This window comes from Apodemus sylvaticus, chromosome 20 (assembly GCF_947179515.1).
Source record: "Apodemus sylvaticus chromosome 20, mApoSyl1.1, whole genome shotgun sequence".
In the NCBI taxonomy this organism is placed as follows: domain Eukaryota; kingdom Metazoa; phylum Chordata; class Mammalia; order Rodentia; family Muridae; genus Apodemus; species Apodemus sylvaticus.
The window spans coordinates 16,249,640-16,269,728 of NC_067491.1; the positions used below are offsets into that span (position 1 = coordinate 16,249,640).

At 45.3% G+C, this 20,089-nt stretch overlaps 1 pseudogene; it reads right to left on the reverse strand.

Annotated features, from left to right (window-relative positions):
- Positions 1 to 1,093: 1,093 nt before the first annotated feature.
- LOC127671320 (60S ribosomal protein L7a-like) lies at positions 1,094 to 1,802 on the reverse strand (annotated as a pseudogene).
- Between the last annotated feature and the right edge of the window lie 18,287 nt (positions 1,803 to 20,089).

Genomic DNA, 20,089 nt, shown 5'->3' on the forward strand with positions numbered 1-20,089 from the left:
GTCGGGTAGGCTAGCTGGCCAGTGAGCCCCAAGAATTCACCTGCCTCTGATCTTCCCAGCGACTGCACTATCAGTATGCACTACCATATCTGGCCTTTGTATGTGGGTTACAGGGGAAAGCCCAGGCCCTTGCATAAGCATGGCGGGTGCTATACGGACTGAGTAATCTCCTAGCCTATGCATACTGATTACTTACAGACTGTACTATTTCTAACCCTCCCCCCAGTTTTTCAAGTTTTAATACTGAAGAGATACTCCTTTAAAAATGAGAAATTAACGAATGTTTCCTCTTTTAAAAATATAACAATTGAATCTTTCCTCCAATTTCCATATCCAAATTCCAAATTCCATATGTTTAAAGCTGTAGTTAGGACTGGGGAGGTGGTTCAGCAGTTAAGAGCACTGGCTACTCTTGCAGAAGAGCCGGGTTCTATTCCCAGTAACCACATGGTGTCTCACAGTCACCTATAACTCCAGTTCCAGGGGAGCTGATGCCCTTTTCTGGCTTCTGAATGTGGTGGGCATGCATGAATGTGGTGGACAGACATACATACAGGCAAAACACTCATGCACACTAATTAACTAATTAATTAAAATTTAAAACTACATGTCCTCTGGTTTCTTGGTATTTGTCAGCAACTGGTTCTAGGTGGTTGGCTAAACCTATAGATGTAGAGGCCTTGATCACAGTAATATCCATGGAAAACTTTTTCTAGACTCAATAATAAAAGGCTATTAAAGTGATGGTTTTTGTTTTGTTATTTGCTTGCTTGCATGGTTTGGTTTTGATTTTTTTTTTTTTTTTTTTTTTTTTTTTTTTTTTTTTTTTTTTGGTACATTGCTATTCTACGCAGTTCTGGTAGTACTGGAACTCTCTCTGTAAACTCACAGAGATCCTCCTGCCTCTGCCTCCCGAGTGCTGGGACTAAAAGCATGCACTACCACCACCCAGTTCAATTTTGTTGTTTTTATTTATTTTTTATTTTTTGTAGTTTTGTAATTATATTTATGTACAGAAAACTTAGTGTACACTTAACCCAATTTAGTGGCGAGTTCTTCAGCCTTTGCCTTTTCCAACTTGGCAATGCAAGAGCTACAGACTTAGGACGCAGGACGTTGCCTCCCCAGTGGCAGCGGATCTCGTCATATCTGATATTATAATTGTCCTAATAGCTTTCACCAGCTTAGCCAGAGCGCCCTTGTCTTCCGAGTTAACCTGTGTGGAGGCAACAGTGGTGCATGTCTTCCTGTGGACCAGGTGCCCCAGCCTGGCCTTTCCCTTGATGCTGCAGTACAGAGGGCAGGCAGTGAAACCACCAGCTCAATGGAGTCTACATCATGGGCAATCACCCCCAGCTGAGCCTTCTTGTTCTCCACCAATGGGGAGACAGTGTTGACTCCTGCTCGGAGGACAGGCCTTCTCTTAGTTGGGACGTCCCCTTTGCCAGCGGCTATCTTCTCAGCACGGGCCAGTAACCTTTACTTCTCTTGCCTGTGTTGTGGGCGAGCTTGAGCTGGGTATCCGTTTGCCTGCCCAGGGCCTGGGTGAGCTGGTTAATGGCAGGAGGGACTTTGAGCCGCTTATAGAGGACAGCTCTTTGCCGCTGCAGCCGGATGTAGCGGGGCCATTGCCGAAGCATGTTAGCACTCTTGTGGGCTGGATGTCCTGCCCAGTGCCGAAGTTCTTGGGCCTTTTCTCAAACAAAGGGTTGACGACCACCTTCTTGGCCTCTTGTTTCTTGACGAGAGCGGGGGCCGGGGCCACCTTCTTCCCCTTGGCCTTCTTTCCTTTGGGCATCTTGGTCGGCTGGTGGAGAGAGCAATTTTGTTTTTAAACAAAATTGTTTTTATGAACAAGTTGAAAGAACACCTTAAATGGCTTAATTTTTATTTACTGTTTTTTTAAAGACAGGGTCACACAGTGTAGTCTCAAAGTTGCAGGGGTCCACCCACCTATGCCTCCAGAGTGCTGGCATTGAAGTCTGCAGAGCCCTATTGCAGCGGCCAATGCTTGGCAGGCACAGCGCTATAGGTCAACTCCACTTGGCAAGCTTAAGTTCAATACCAGTTATAAAACACTTTGAAAATCTTCTCTTTTTGTGGAGATAGCTGTATATGTACCCTGCATAGTTACCAAGCCACAGATACCTTTCCCATCTCTCTTAAGCTCTTGTGGAAGCACCGGGCTGTTTTAACCATGCAGGAAGAGTTAATAGTGTAGGTTTTTGTTCAGACAGGTCTTGCATTTGAACTCACGTGTGACTCAGTTTACCTTTGGGATATGGGACAATATTAAAATATCTGGATCTTGCCTCAAATAGTTGTCTGGCCCAGATCTTGTAAGTTTGTCTTTCCAATATAGCTAAATCATTCTCTTAGACCTGCTAATTCTTTCTAAAAACTTTAATCTTCTATAATTATACAAGTGTGTCTCCTTTAAGAGACAGTTGGAGCCCACTAGATATTGGGGGCGGGGAAAGCTTCTTTGTCTTGTATAATGGAAAACCAGGATCCCCAAACCTATCAAAGTCTTGCCAGGCGCCCAGCTGTTCTGGCCAGTCTCTTAGCCCAAATCTCCAAAGCTGCCTGTGATTTGGATGCGATTCGGGAACAGCTGACTTGCAAGAGGCCGTGGAAATCGGCACATCGGCCACACCTCACTCCGTTTCATCCTGCCGCGGATATCCTAAACTGTCTGTTTGTGCCCCAGCTCCAGTTCTGTGCTGTCAGTCCACAGACACAAATCACCATAATGAATTTTTCTGCCAATTCTCCATCCCAAGTTAATAAACGAGAAACTCTAGGCTCCCGAGGGCAGTGTTCTCTGGGAGGGAAAAGGACTCTTCATGTGCTCTTCCTGTTTTGCTTCTTACTATTTTTATTTTTATTTCCCTTTCTTTCCTGCCTCCTCCATTGCTGGGACAGAGATTTAGACAATGTGGATTGTGGTACTATTTAAGATACCTGTTTGCTGTTGGTAGGAAACTTAGAGAAATGCAGTGGTAGAGGCGAGGGGAGAGAGTGGATTCAGAAATGTAAAACTGCGCGTTGCTCGGTTATTTTATAAGCAGAACTGCACTGTCTCTAGGCAGGTGGCCTGTCTCCTCTTTACAAGTGAAGAAGGGTAACAGAGCGGTTAACTGCAGGACCCACACATCCAGCCTGTGGTAGTCATTGTTATCCAAATGGAGGCAGCGTGGTTCTGCTTAAGGTCTGTCCTAGTCCATGAGGGCTGTTACAGCAAACTGCCATGGGTTGGATAGTTTAGAATAACAGAAGTGTATTTCTCACGGCCTTGGGGCTAAGAAGTCGAAGATCAAGGCACTGCAGGTTCTTCCTCGGCCACAGGCGGCCATCTTCTCCCCACAAAGTCACATGGTGCCCGAGAGGAAGAGGGATCTCGTCAGGGTGTCTTTTATGGGGGCACCCATTTTATTCATTAAACCTCCACCGTAAGGACTTAATTACCTCCCGAAAGCCTTCCTTAATCCAAATTAGCATCAGTGATTCTGCTTTTATGATTTGAGGGAAGATTCAGTTCACAACCTGCTTCAACCTAGATTCTGAGCTCAGGGTTCAAAGATCTTAAAGAGGAAGCTGAATGGCCCTTTGTGATATCCCAGAAGTAACAATGGTACATCACTTCCGCCTTTCTCTGCGGGTCAGAGTAGTCACATGATTATCCAGATTCAACGTTAGGGACTTAGATTCCATTCCTAGTTAGAAAGAGAATCAAAAATTGACAGCAATGAAACTGGGTGACACTAATATTATGCTCCAGGTGCAGTTAGGGGTGCGAGTATTTTAGTAACACTTTTTATCCCCCTGAAGAGTTCCCATTCTTCACAGTCAGACTTGAGCTCACATTAAATGTGGCCAATGGGAAACAAGATGCCACAAGTGAGTGTTGACTGTCCCGGCTGCTCTTGTTTCATATTCTAGACATATTGTAGACGTCTGGGAGCTTCTGTTTCTATTTCTTTTATCCATGACCCAGCTCCTTGCTCCATCCTCTGTATCACTTGAGGTTTAATAAGGTATTGATGACAGCTATGATCCTTTCCCTGGCACTCTGAGCCACATGGAAGACAGTCCCAGCACAGTCTGGTCACAGGGTATCAGAAACTGTAGTGACCCAGCTTTGGTCTCTATATAAGGACATGCAACCTGGAGACTGAGACTAGGATCTTGATAGCGTGAAATCTCCGTGTATTACAATCAAAAGAATGGGGGGCATGACTGGAAAGATGGCTCACCAGTTATGAGCACTAGCTACTCTGCCAAAGGACCCAGATTCCATTCCAAGAACCCACAGCAGCTCACAACTGTCTATAACTCCAACTCAGATCCAATGGCCTTTTTGGCCTCCAAAGACACCAGGTATACATGTGGTGCACACACATCTAAAACACCCATATACATAAGAACAAAATAAATAAAAGATTTAAAGAAGAAGAAGTACAAGAAGAAGGACAAGAAGGAGAAGGAGGAGGAGGAGAAGGAGAAGAAGAGGAGGAGGAGGAGGAAGGGGAAGAGGAAGAGAACAAGAACAGGAACAAGAAAAATAATCATGATCGTGGAACAGACTTCCCCAGAGAGAAGAGCTTCACTTTTGGGCCCCGGAGTAACATGTTATACACTGTAACTTGGATGTAAGAGCAGAGACCAGGTGATGAGTTGAGATTATAGATCAAGACCTGAGCCCATGTTCTACACCAAAGACACACTCAGAATGGATTGAGCTTCAACGTCATTTGATTCTTTGTCACCGGATTAGCTTCCTATTCTCCTGGGTAACTGTAACTTCATTCTCAGAACACACCCAAGCAAAACTGGCTACTGTATCAGAAAAGATTGGGTTAAATAAGTTGTGTGATGTCAACAATCATTACGGATGTGCTATCAGATGCTGAGTAGCTACTCGGTAGGCACTGTTAGAGCCCTGGCGGCATCGGAAAATAACATCTTGTTTTTGTCCCGAGGAGCCCAGGACTAACAGAGTGGCCAGAGAGCTGGACCATGAACACAATGTCTCGTGATAAGACAGCACAAGTTAAGCACTGAATGTTACAGGAGCACAGCAGCACAGTGAAGGGAGAGTACAGCTTAAAACCCCTTCTCAAAAGGTGAGAGGGTTTGTTTTTAGGTTAGAAGGCAGGAGGAGGAGGATCTTGGTAAAAGGCATCCTACGAGGAATGCTAAGGCTCGGGAGAACTCATCGTGTTGAAGGAACATGTGGAATGCAGGTTTTAGGGAGGCTGGGATGGAAAGTAAAGCCAGAAAGCAGAATCAGTTTAGATCCTCAAAGTCTCTGCAATTTCAGCTCAGGGCGGGGAATTTCACCCACAGCTAACGGTCAAAAGGGTACAAGTGCCACAGAAGCTGCTCCTAAGCAGGGATGCCAGGCAAAAGTCTCTCAGCTCAGGGCTTTTTCATCTTTGATAGTTTTAAAAACCTTCGTCAGAGCCAAACTCCATCTGGAAACTTCAGGCTTTCTCCTGTGTATCTGACCTTGAGTCTTTCAAAGCTGGAAAATTCACATGGCGGCCATGTTCCATCCAGTAAAGACAAGATTACCTGCCAAAAACAATCTGGAAGGCGAGTAGCATGCTTTAGTCAATTTTTCTGTCATGTTCTCTGCCAAAGAAAGAGGAGATCAACAAGCTGGCAAAATCTCATTCTTTCCCGGAGAGAAGTCTCCACGTGTGTGTGTGTGTGTGTGTGTGTGTTATGATTAATGTATATATCAGAGGTTCTCAGCCTATAGGTGGGGGGCAGAGTGAGCCTTTCATAGAGGCCATTGCAAAACACAGATATTTCACAGATATTTTCATTACAATTCACAACAGCGACAACATTATAGTTATGAAGTAGCAATAAAAATAATTTTATGGTTGAGAGGTCACCACGACATGGGGTACAGTATCAAAGGGCTGCAACATCAGGTTGAGAAACACTGGTAAGTATGCACTGAGTTTTTTCTATGTATGACACAAATATTTAAATAACCTTTGGAAACACACATATTTATGAGGCCAGCCATGGAGCTCGTAGGTGCAATGGATTCCAGGTGACTTCAAATCATCTCATGACCTCTGGGTCAGGAATGTAGCACAGGGTGCACCACCACATCCCAGCGTATGACTTGTGTTGCCTGTTCTGAGGCTAGACAGCTCATAAGATGATGCAGCTCCTTGCACCGACCTTGGGTGATCTTGGGATGATCTACTCACTTGGGTTCATGCATTACTTGGAAGAAACGGACAAACCCATATAAGAAATTGACAAACCTGGCCTGGAGAGATGGCTCAGTGGTTAAGAGCACTGACTGCTCTTCTGAAGGTGCTGAGTTCAAATCCCCAGCAACCACATGGTGACTCACAATCATCCATAATGAAATCTGACGCCCTCTTCTGGTGTGTCTTAGTGTACTTAGACAGTGACAGTGTACTTAGATATAACAATAGATAAATCTTTAAGCCGGAGCAAGTGGGGCTGACTGGAGCGAGCAGAGATCCCGAATTCAAATTCCCAGCTACCACATGATGGCTCACGGCCATCAGTAGTAAATAAATCTTTAAAAAAAAAACAAACAAGAAAGAAATGGACAAACCAAAGTGACCCAATGGAGAGGGACAGGGATGTTTGTCACATTCTATTATAGAGACACTAATAAAATATCTTTGGTAGATTGAACTGACCTCGGTTCAAGGCCACCATGCAGAGGATGTTGAAACCTCAGGGAGAAGCTTCCTACTGGAGAGGTCAGTTTGATGCTGTAGACCCCCAGGAAGGAAGTGTCACAATGTTCTTTGTCACCTGAAAGCCAGGGAAACAGGATCCAAGGAGAGACTGGTGCTTGGTCTCACACCTGATGGCCCTAAGGGTCAGTAAGCTTACCCATGATGCCCCTGGACTCAGCAGTGACTCCCAGGAGACTGAGAGCCATTCTCTTAGATTCTGCTTGCCATAGCCTCACAGAGTGCCGAGACCTGAGTAGAGAGACACTGAAGATCTACATTATAGATTCCACAACTCCACCCCCCCCGCCCCCACCCTGGGATGATGAGGGAGAGTCCGGTGTGGCCCACTGGGAAGTACTACCCATGTCCTCAAACCACAAGTGGGAGACCTCGGTGATGGGAGGACCAGCTGAGTCCCCAGGAGTCAGTGTTAGATAACTTCAAAGGCTGAGGAAAGGCAGCATCTTACAGGTACTGGTCAAGAGCATTATTTCCTGATCCCTTCCCCCAATCCCATCCCAGATGGATCTGAGCTGGAGTTGTCTGGTAGGCACACTTGAGTTTGCCTATGGTTGAGGAGGGCTTTAACTTATTAAACATGGATTTAACATGTTAACTTGATTAACAAGGAGGGCTTTGTATTTTTTATTTTAAGATTCCTTTATTATAGTGTTCTGCCTGCATGTATGCCTCCAGGCCAGAAGAGGGCGCTGGATCTCATTATAGATGGTTATGAGCCACTATGTGGTTGCTGGGAATTGAATTCAGAAACTCTGGAAGAGCAGACAGTGCTCTTAACCGCTGAGCCATCTCTCCAGCCCGGCTTTGTCTTCTTCAAGCACACAAATCCGCCATCAAATTACCAGACAATGCTTGATGGTAGTGAACGAAGACTCCTGTCATCTAAACAGGGGCATAGATAGAGGTCCTGAGTCTTATCTCAGATTTTATACCATGCTAAACAAAGTTCGCAGATGTAGAAAGAAGTGACTCCTCAGCGTGGGAAAGCGCCCTCTCCTTTTGTAGACAGAGCTTTGCTGTAAGTCCTGAATGGTCTTGAACTCATAGCAACATGGCTGCCTCAGAGCTGAGATCATAGGCGTGTGCCAACAAGCCTGGCTAAGCCCGCCATTTTTGACCCCAGGATCACAACGGTAACTATTCGAGATTAAAATCTGTGGTTGTTTGCCTCACTCAAGTTGCAAGGAGGAGACAGATAACTATAAATATTGTAGTACACAACATTAAGGAAGGCTAGAGAACTATTCCTAAGCAGCATGGAACTTAGAATTCTAGGGTCTGACCGGAGTCCTAGACATTCCAGTGTTCTTGTCTTTGGGCATCTTGCATTGTTACCATATGATGTGGAACACAGCAGTGAAAACACTTCCACCCCCGAGCATTTTCTGGTCCACTGACCCAATAACTCCCTGTTGCTTAAGAGCCCATCCTGGCCCAATCGCTGAAATAAGAGAGGAATTGAAGAGGCCGGGGGAATGGTTCCATCAATAAAGTTCTTGGCACACCAACAGGAGGCCCAGGTTAGGATCCTCAGTAGCCTTATAGAAAAAGTCAGCCATGGTGATAGATATACTCTTGTAATTCTAGAACCTAGGAAATAGGGACAGGAGCTTCCCTGGGGCTTGCTGCCCAGCTAGTCTTCCTAAATTGGTGAGCTGTAGATTTAATAAGAAACCCTACCTTTAAATATAGGTGGGTAGTATTGAGGAAGGTAGCGTTGGTCTTTGGCTTCCATATTTGTGCACACACACACACAAACTTGTACACATGTATGCCACACACATACACAGAGTAGGGAATGCTATGATTTGAACATGGCACATAAAGAAAAGCTGCTTACCCTCATTTTTTTTGAGTGCTTGGTCACAGGAATTCCATAGACAATATGATAAGAGTTTTCAATTTAACACCTCCTCCCCTCACCAGATTTCCACAGACACCTTGACCAGTAATTCTTTTGATCTCTCTCTTCTCTCCCTCTCTCTCCTTCTCTCTCTCTCTTCTCTCTCTCTCTCTCTCTCTCTCTCTCTCTCTCTCTCTCTCTCTCTCTGTTTCTTCTTCTGTGTGTCTAGCATGTCTCTGTGCCAACATTTCTCAATAGAAATCGAGCACCAACTATTTATGTATAAGTCAATTCCACCTCTAGAATATGTTTCTTTGAGATTTGTTGATTCTCCACTTCTTAGGAGATCCTATAAGGAGAATTATAACAGAAGCTGCCTCCGATTTTCCTGACTACACAGTTCCCAGAATCTTGCTACATTGTATTCAAATCCTGAAACTGCCTCTATCTAAATGTATTGCCTGCAATTTTTTTCTGCTCTATAATGCTCTATGAATTTTCATCTTTGACTTGCAATGTAAAGTTCTTAAAAGTACTGGGCATGGTGATGCATAACTTTAATCTCCTCACTGATGAGGCAGAGGCTGGGAGATCTCTGGGAGTTTGGAGGCCAGCCTGGTCTACGTAGAGAGTTCTAGGACAGTAAAGACAATACAATGAGACCCCCATCTCTGAAAAGTAATAGAAAAAGAAAGGCTACTTTTTAGTCTAATTTTCATTAGACATCATATGAATTTTATTTTATACTTTCATTTTAACTAAGATTCAGAACAGTCACTGTTTTTCTTATTAGAAATAATTCCAGTGCCTTAAGACAGCAACTCTTAACCTTATACTGTAGTAGCAATCCAAGTTAGTCATCTCTTCTTTACGGTAAAGAAATTAGATATCCCATTAATTTAAAAAAGAAAAAGAAATAAACCCCTTTCAGAGTGCCCTACTCACATCTGTCAGAAATCTATTACCTCGTAGAATTAAGTGACTCCAGCCATATATTTCTTTCTCCAGGAACTTTCAGTGGTGACTCAATATCAAAAGCATTCAGTAAAATCATCCCATGTAGACATTCGAGACCCAAAAGTCTGGCCCCAAATCTCTTTTCCAGGTTTGTTTCCCAGATGACCCTACATCGCTGTTCTAGCCTTGCTGTCCAGTCTGGTCCTTTCTCTCTTTCCTGTCCCAAGTCAATCAGGAATGCTCTGGCGCCCTGGTGACTGCTGCATTCTGGGAGATGCAACTCACCTGCCACTTCCCATGTCTCCTAAGCTCCTTCCACTAAATGTCCTTTTCTGTTATCATTCCCTTTCCTTTCTTTTTTCTTTCTTTTTTTGTTTGTTTTTGGTTTTTTGTTTGTTTTTTGTTTTTTTTCCGAGACAGGGTTTCTCTGTATAGCCCTAGCTGTCCTGGAACTCACTCTGTAGACCAGGCTGGCCTCGAACTCAGACATCCACCTGCCTCTGCCTCCCAGAGTGCTGGGATTAAAGGCATGCGCCACTCCCACCCGGCTCTCATTTCCTTTCACCTTGCCCATTTCTGTCCTCTCCTCCTGTTACACTTAGACTTTGGCATCTCATCCATTTCTTGCTTGTAGAACAGCAGCTCTCAGTGATCGAGACCTACATTTCGGGGTAGAGCAACCTTTCCCAGAGGATCACCTAAGACCATTGGAAAACACAGATATTTACCTTGTGATTCATAAGAGTAGCAAATTTACAAATGAAGTAGCAACAAAAATAATTTTATGGCCGGGGGTTACCATAGCATGAGGAGCTGTATTAAAGGGTCATGGCATTAGGAAGGCTGAGAACCATTGCTATAAATGGAAGGCAGATGTGTCCTTCTATAGCACAGGTGTACTGTCAGAGGACACCCAACTCCTGAAAGTACCAGGTGCGAATACTTGATTTCTGAGTATCTAAAATGGCTTATTGGCTCAGCAGAATTAACCAAAGCGCAGGACCACAAAAATGCACAGTACTGTGGTCTGCATCATAAAATATTGTAATGTTCCTGATCAATGTCTTTCACGTTGCAAGTAATCCCCCCAGATGTCAACCAAAAGTAACCGTGGTTGATCACTCGTCTTAGAATCGAGACTGCTGATGGCTCTCACGGGTCTCTGCTGTGCCCTTGCATGGCTGTAGGGGTTGATGCCCCTGGGGGCAGCAAGGGAGTGAAGAAAGACAGACAACACAGGCACACAGACAAGCTGGAGTCAGATGGACTGTGCAGAAGAAAGATAGGCAGAGGTTTGGTTTGGTGGGGGGGAGGTTTGGGGCCTAAGACAGGAGACCATGAGGGAAGAGAGAAGATTCCGTGAGGTAAGAGATTGTGAGAACTGGCCAGACTGGGTAAACAGTGGCCCAGGCAGATCACGGCAAGTCATGTCCCAGAGTTATGGTCAGGGAAGTGGACATAATAGCGTAGAGGGCAGATATCAGCACAGCTCTGGTACTTTAAAGGCTTCTCATAACCATAAATGTTCTGTGTCTTTTTTATCTGGGAACTGAATGATCAAAGTCTGGGTAGCAACCCCCAACTGAGATTAAATAATGCACAACAGAAGTTCACCTTGGGCCTGCCCTTGAATACTTAGATCGGTTTTCCCCTGAGAGAAAACTACCTCCATGTCTGGGAACTTAGAGTTCCCCAGGGTGGCACTTGTCAAATGACTTCCTGGTTTTAGCTGAGAGTTGGTGTGAAATACTAACTAGCTGGCCTCTATGAGAGAGACTGAGATGTGGTTTCTATTTCTGAGCTGTTCTGCCGAGGATTAGGCAGAACTGGAACATCATAGCTAACCCCCTTAGCTCACATACTGTCATCCCATGACATCATAGCTAACCCCCTTGGCTCGCATACTGCCATGCTATGATGTCATAGTTAACCCCCTTGGCTCGCATACTGTCATCCCATGACATCATAGCTAACCACCTTGGCTCACATACTGCCATGACATCATAGCTAACCCCCTTGGCTCTCATACTGCCATGCTATGATGTCATAGCTACCCACCTTGGCTTGCATACTGCCAGCCCATGACATCATAGCTAACCCCCTTGGCTCTCATACTGCCATCCCATGCCCTACTTCCCCTCAGGTTCTTCCTGGTGGCACTTTCTTAGTATGCCAGCTGGGAATGAATTCTCACCTCAGTGTCTTCTCCCTAGGTGTGCGTTTTGTTGCAGACCATAGAAGACTAAGAATTGACTTTGCTCATGAAGATCAAAGTCAAGTGGAAAGTCTTATCCATGGGCCAAGGTGACTCTCTTTGGCTAACAATCAGAAGTATCCAGAATTCAGAATGTATAGTACAGATGACAGGACATGTGATATGGAAGGAGTTAGATCATTGACAGTCAAGATTAAGTCGATTGTATTGAGAGAGACCTGTAAGATTAGGAAGAAAACCTCTGGGAGGGTGGGTGACAGTGCGTCTCTAGAGCTGATTAGATTGTGAGGGCTCTGACTTAATAAATGGTATAATCCATTGATGGATTCGAAGTTTGCGTGGGGTGTGGTAGATCTGGGGAAGGTGGGGTGAGGTGGGGGCTGGAGCATGTGAGGCATGCCTTTGGAAGGTGTGTCTTGGCCTTTGTCCCTTCCTGTTTCCTGGCTGTTACAGGGCGAGCTGCTTTTGTTTCCAGGGTCTTTCTAGATTATCCATTCCAACCCCAATCAGAATGGAAGCGAGATATCATTAGTGGACCAAAGGCTTCATTCCCAGGTCTAATTTGTATTGCGGTTGTATACTCTGAAACCACAAGGAGGTGTGAGCAAGCACGTGAGATTTTACAGAAGCAGACACAGCAGTCAGAGGGTTGTGAAGGGCAGCTGCCCACAGTTTCAGATATTTCTCCAGGTCTTCCTGTTTCGGTAGCTAGTGAAGTCACGGTTAGCAATTAGGCATTGCACACAGTGCTTTAAGTAAATCCCTAAGCAAGCCAACCAATAAGTATCGAATGATCTGTCTTTTCTACCTTACTTTCCTCTACAACATTCTTGTCCCTTTTCTACCTACAGATGTCCTGAGCACAGTGGCGCTCGCTCACTGACTGAGGACTCGCACCTCTGAAATGTGAGCTCAAGTAGTCGCTTTCTCCTGAAATTGTTGTCCTAAGGATTCTGTCGTGCAGATGAAAGCTCTGGCCAGCACTTTTACTTTATGTTGGTGTGGTCCAATACTTGGCCTCATTCCCTGGGTTTTCTTTGCTTGTTCACTTGCTTTTTTTTTTTTTAAGATTTATTGATTACTATATATGCAAGTGCACTGTAGCTGTCTTCTAGACACATCAGAAGAGGGTATCAGATCTTATTTACTGATGGTTGCGAGTCACCATGTGGTTGAACTCACTCTGTAGACCAGGCTGGCCTTGAACTCAGAAATCTACCTGCCTCTGCCTCCCAAATGCTGGGATTAAAGGTGTATGCTACCACTGCCTGGCTTGATTTGAACTCAGGACCTTTGGAAGAGCAGTCGGTGCTCTTAACTGCTGAGCCATTTCTCCAGCCCCACCCTTGTTTTTTCTTTTCTTTTCTTTTTTTTTTATTTTTGTTGTTGTTGTTTTGTTTTTAACTGCCCAACTCTTCAGATAGAAAGGGTGTGTGGAAATTCCTGATGTTGTGGGGCGCTCTTGTTCCTGGTTTATTGAGTGACATTTGACTTGATCTACTTTCATTCTTTCTTTTTTCTTTTTTTTTTGTTTTGTGTTTTTTTGTTTATTTGTTTTTTGGGGGGGCCGGGTTTCTCTGTGTATCCCTGGCTGTCCTGGAACTCATTCTGTAGACCAGACTGGCGTCAAACTCAGAAATCCGCCTGCATCTGCCTCCAAAATGCTGGGGTTAAAGGTGTGCACCACCACCGCCCAGCTTGATCTACTTTCTTAAGTGGGGGAAAAATGTTACTGCCACAAACGAAGCAAAATATGGGCTTTCAAGGTGGCTCTGTAGGTCTTTACTGTGCAGGTCTGTGGGTGGAGGTCTTTGCTGTGCAGGTCTGTGGGTGGAGATCTTTGCTGTGCAGGTCTGTGGTTGGAAGTCTTTGCTGTGCAGGTCTGTGGGTGGAAGTCTTTGCTGTGCAGGTCTGTGGGTGGAGGTCTTTGCTGTGCAGGTCTGATGGCTCCAGTTCTGATGGAATGAGTTCAGTTCCTAGAACCCACGCTAGAAAGAAGCAACCGGGTCCTAAAAGTCATCCTCTGACCTCCACATGGGACACACTCCTGCTCACATTATATAGCCCCCATACAGCACACAAATAAATTATTATTATTATTATTGTTGTTGTTGTTGTTGTTGTTATTTTGCTTTTCAAGACAGGGTTTCTCTGTATAACCCTGGCTGTCCTAGAACCCATTCTGCAGACCAGACTGGCCTCAAACTCAGAAATCCACCTGCCTCTGCCTCCCAAGTGCTGGGGTCAAAGGCTACCACTGTTGGGTGAATTAATTTTTAAAAGAGCACAAATGTCTGTGGGAAACATTGGAAGTAATTGTCACTTCACATTTGCAAGACTCCCCCTCACAGGCTAGGACACTCATATTTCCTAATGGTAGAAGCGTTTTCTGTGGAAGACACGGAGGAGGGGACCAGGTCTCCACCAAAGATCAGCTCTCTTCTTAGATGCTCCCTGTTGAGTGATCACATGACACCAAACACTCATGCAGCTGCTGCAGGGAGCACCTGCTTCCCTGTCTGGACTTGTGAAGTCTCTGAAGGAAAGAGTGCTTCGCCCTTGGTTGCTCTCCCAGGACTGGCCACAGTGTCTGGCACAAGCAGGTACATCCACCCACCCTGACTGTTCTCGCCAGCCAGAGACAGAGGCTGGGCCCCTGGAATCTGACCATGGAGGGCTTCTCTTCTTGGGATGAATGTAGATCAGAGGATGCTGGAGTTCAGTAGGCTTCCTTGCAGAACATAACGGTCCTGTGACTGCCATGTGCTGTTTCTTTGTGTTAGCTGGGTTTGTGTCAACTTGACACAAGCTAGAGCCATCCAAAAGGAAAGAACCTCAATTGAGAAAATGCCTCCGTGAGATCCAGCTTGTGGTGGTCGGAATACGCTTGGCCCACAGAGTGGCACTATTAGGAGGTGTGGCCTTGTTGGAGTAGGTGTGTCACTGTGATGGAGGGCTTTCAGATCTTCCTCCTAGCCACATGGAAACCAGTCTTCTCCTGTTTGCCTTGGGATAGATATAGAACTCTCAGCTCCCCCAGCACCATGCCTGCCTGGATGCTGCCAGGCTTCCTGATATGATGATAATGGACTGAACCTCTGAACCTGTAAGCTAGCTCCAATTACATGTTGTCCTTTATAAGAATTATCTTAGTCATGATGTCTCTTCACGGCAATGGAAACCCCAAGACACACTTGTAAGGCATTTTATTAATTAGTGCCTGGGGGAGGGCCCAGCCCATTGTGGGTAGAGCCATCCTTGGGTGGGTGGTCCTGAGTTCTCTAAGAAAACAGGCTGAGCAAGCCATGAGGCACAAGCCAGTAAGCAGGATCCATCTATGGCCTCTGCATCAGCCCCTGCCTCCAGGTTACAGCCTTGAGTTCCTGTTCTGACTTTCTTCAAAAATGAATGGTGACGTGGAAGTGTAAGCTGAATAACCCCTTTCCTCCCGACTTGTTTTTGGACATGGTGTCACATCACAGCAAGAGAAACCCTAATGAGAGAATAGCTATGTCCAGGCAAAATGTGAGTGAGAATCTTCATGAGACTCCCAGGGAGACCCCATTTTCATTAGACCTAGGGAGTCTTGGGGAATGCTCACGGCTCGGCCTTTGAGAATCCTGGATTATGAAAGAAACCAGTTGGAAGAGGTCTAAATTCACTGTTCTGCGACCTGTGCGGTTGAGCCGTGGGCTAGGTCAACAGTCTTGTTTTATTGGAAGTCGGTCTGTGGTCCAGAAGAACAGGCACCAGACTGGAAGAGAGGTCTGGAAGGTTGTCTCTGTCTGTGATTGCTTGTGGCACTCTACTTCCGTGCGAAGTGATGCTATCAAAGGACACGTGAGTTAGATGCCACGGAGAGATGTCTTCCCTCCTCCCGTGGCCCATGTCTTCCACTGAGCCACCAAGCACCACCCATTGATGAAGTTCTTTCTCCAGCAGTGTGGAGGACCTGATGAGAATCAATAAAACAGCTTGCCGTCAGGGTCGGTCGAGCACTTGGAAGACAAAGCAAAAGAAGAAACTGGGGCTGTCTGTTTTCACTTAATTTGCATGCTACAGCCCTGGGGGGGAGGGGTTGCAGAAGTCACTAATTTCAATGCTCTCCTCTGCTCTATCGCATACCTTAACAGTTTCATTGATCTTTGGCTGCCAAAGCCTAATGAGAAGCAGGGACTTCCTCCCCCACCCAGTGTCCCAGATGTTAGGGGAACCCAATGCTGGCCAAAAGGAAGATGTACACAATACGTTCATTTTAACTTATTGCTAAAGAACCGATACACTGTTTAGCAGGCCCTGTAAGTGAGCGTGATGCTCCTCTTTGACTGCTAGGTGCCTTGGTAGGTAGTACCACACCATCTCCATGAGTCTGTGGGTCTTAGAATGCCATCCGCATTAGACTTCATGCCTTAGTGTGCTTATCATTGGCCCAACAACATAGTCCAGAGTCAGAGTTTGAAGGAAAAAAAAAAATCTTCCTTCAGATTTTCTTTTTCATTTTTTTCCCCATTTGCCTCACTTGGTTCCAAAACAATAATAATAAAAGAGAATTGGCATGAGCCAGTGTTCAAAATATACTGTCACTACTCTGTCACTAGAAAGCAGCTTGGACCCTAAGTTTTGAAAAGGGAAAGAGTCCAAGTCCCAATTTATGTTGCTCATAAATTGGAGCAGTTCAAGTCTTGGCTAATTGCCTTTTTTTTTTTTTTTTAAGGGATTACCTACAGCTTAAAAAAAAAAAAGCTATTAGCTGGAGAGTGTTGGGTGTGAGTGTTTTAAAACAGCCATAAATCCGTAAATTGACAAAGTTATAAGTGACGTTGCCAGCTTCCCCAATTCATCAATCCTTCCTCCCATATCTGTTTCTTGAGCATCTATTAACTTCTAGTAACCACAGGCCAACTTAAGCTAAATTTAACTTTACGTCAAGGTAAATGTAAATTTACTGTTGCCTTCCAGACAGTGCCTATTACGGAAATAGGAACAACGCTTGATCTCAAGGTAATCCTCTTTAAATATTTTTATTCCAATAGATTTCAAGTTGACTGGCTTTGCAAGAGAAGCAACAGGCTTTCGATAAATAATTATGCAAGCCTTTCTTCTCAGATAACCTTGCCCTTAAACTTCCTTCTCCTCCCTAATCATTGGAGTACAGGAAAGACAACGTAAGCAGGAAGATCCGATAACACACACCGAGTGTGCCTCTGTGTTAGATAGAGTCAGGCACCTACAGGCAGTTTCCCCAGGACAAGGATTTCTGGTGGGAAAATAAACAGTTAACGAGGTGTCTGTGGAACAGGAGCATCCTGGAGGAAGGAGGCAAGCCCAGGGGCACGAGCATGGCTACTAAGTTTCTTCTGTGGTCAGTATTATGATACGTTGTTACTTTGTTTCTTTTTTCTTTTTCTTTTTAGTGCCGGGGATCGAACCCAGGCCTCTCTCACTTACTGCTGCTCTATCTCTGAGCTGCATCTCCCACATAGATTTTTTTTTTTTTAAATTCACTTTACATCCTGATCAGAGCGCCCCCGATCCCCTCTTACAAACTCCCTCTCCCCCATTAACCTCTTCACTCTCCTCAAAGAAGGGGAAGGCCCACCCTTGGTACCTTCCACCCAGGACATCCAGTCCCAGTAGCCTAAAGCACATCCTCTTCCACTGGGCCCTAACTAGGCAGATCAGTTAGGGGAAGGGGATCCAATGGCAGGCGACAGAGCCAGAGACCGCTTGCTCCAATTGTTAGAGGACCCACAGGAAGACCAAGCTGCACATCTGTTACAAAGGTGTAGGGAGCCTACTTCAGCCCGGCACTGTATTTGGCGGTTCAGGCTCTGTGAGCCCCCATGGACTCAGGTTAGACGACTCTGTAGGTCTTCATGTGATGTCCTTGGTCCCTCCAGAACCCCAGCCATCCCCTGGTACCACCTGATGTTTGGATCACAGTGCTTCTTCACTGACCTTCCTCTATGTAGTAAGGCACACTCATGATGAAGGGATGAATACTCTTTTTATTTATAAAATACTCATCATGTCTCCTGCTCCGCACTGTTGCCCTGTCATTCAGAAACACCAAGTGAGCTGGATCGTTCATCTTCCGGTTGGATTTAGAAGCACTAAGTAGGCCACTTAAGTGAGATGAAGAACATGAAAACACTTGATGTCATTTGTCAACTATGCACTGAGCAGTAAGAAGCAAGGAAGGGACTATGTCTGGTGCTGGGTTTATTTGAGGTGCCTGAAACTCCGGTTCTGCCTCTGGAAACATGAAGTCCAGCACGACCGGCAAACAGCATGATGTGGTAAGTAGGTCTGGGGTGGGGGGGGTCCCCTCTTCTGTGACTGTGTGAGAGGAAGGGAGAGTCAGGGAAGTTGGGAGTGGGGAGGTGGCTCTGAGTCTGCTTCTGGGAAGAAGAGCGTGAGTCAGAAGGAGTAGGTGAGAGGGAAGTGAAGACAGGATTATTCAAAAGTAAAAGCAACTTCCGGAAATCAAGTAATGAACGTAACTAAGAGGCAAAATATTATTAATAGTAGGATTTACTTGTCTAGAAAAGATACTTTATTTCAAATGTATAAAAAGAGTGTCAACAATGTTTCAAATAGGACAGCCAGGGATACATGGAAAAGCCCGCTCTCAAAAACAAAGCAAAACAAAACAAAACAAAATATATTAGAAAGCCCCCAGGCAATATCCACTAAAGATGTGTGTGCTCACAGAAACCAGGTTGGGATTGAGCCGGAAGCCAGTAGCCGAGCTGCCTCCTAAACATTCTGCTTTTGCGCAGTCTTGTGCTGCTCTGGGCCTAGGGCAGAAAAGCTTCTTTTTTTTGCATAGAGCAAATGTTAATGGCATCTCACAGCTGGCCGGAGTAATGAGAATAAATTGGCCCTTGAGTGCTCACCCTTAATAAGACAGTGACATTACAATTACATAAGTGCTCAGTGAGTGTCATAGCAGTCATAGAAAGATCAGAAGAGGCAGAGGACAGAAGAGCCCATAAAACTGTCTCATAGATCCAGCACAACTGTAGTCATCACCAACACACAGCAGCTGTGCATACACACAGAGAACTGTGCACATACACACACACACACACACACAGATACACAGACACACAAACATACACGTAGACACGCACATGCACACACCTAGACACACAGACATACACATGCACACACACAGACACACATTGACACGTACAGTCACACAGATACACAGACACACTCATAGACACACACATGCATACAGAGAGATACATACACAGGTATACACACAGACACACATGCACACACAGAGACACAGACACAGATACTGACATACACATACACATGCACACATACAGACACACATGCCCACATGTGACTATGGGTAGGAAGGACAATAGTTGAGAAGAAGGAGCCAGCAAAAGTAGGAGAGAAATGAGAGGGTGAGCGTGATTATGAGCACATGCTTCTAACATGGACAGAATTACCAAAAATAAGTAATAAAAATGTCTGTGCACTTTGACCTATTATCCCACTCCCGAGAAGTCACAAAAATGAAATAAAAACCCCACCGGCCTACAAAGACGTGTGTCAGGGAAGTGTCCGGTGAGCACCTGAGGCCTTGCTCACACCATGAGGCTCTAAGAAAGGCAGAACCACAGCTGTTCAAGTTGACGCACAGGGATTTCTGCAAAGGCCACTAGGTAAGGAAAACGAAGTCTAGAAAGGCACACTAACACGACCCCATCTTGGTAAGAAAAACATAAACCTGTATGAAATGTGTGTGCCCAGCTGTGCTTGCCTTTAAACAGGATTTTAAGCACTGACAACACTTTGGGGGATACAGATGTGCTCATGGCCTTGTTCTCTTTGGGAGACAGTTTGGATGAGAAAGGGGAACAGAGAAGAGACAGGGAGAGTGATGGGAGGAGGGTGGGGATACAGCAGTGTGCTTCCCTACCGTGTACCGAGCTGGCTTTGAGCCGTGTGTGTGTGTGTGTGTGTGTGTGTGTGTGTGTGTGTGTGTGTGTGTTTCTGTCTGCCTGCCTGTCTGTCTGCCTGCCTGTCTGTCTAAGGAGAAAGACAGGGAATAACAAAAATTGTGATTACGTTTGTGCATCTGTATATAAATACATATGTACACTCCGTGAGTACACACATGTAAGGAAAGAGAAACTGAGATCTATTCCAGGCTGATTAACACCCTTGCGTGAAATCACCTTCACATTTGCAAGGCTACAAAGGATTTCGTCCAAGCGGAGGCCACAGCCCATCTTTTACCTCCTCTGTTGTATCTGATGCTTTTTTGCGTCACCTCTAAAATACCAG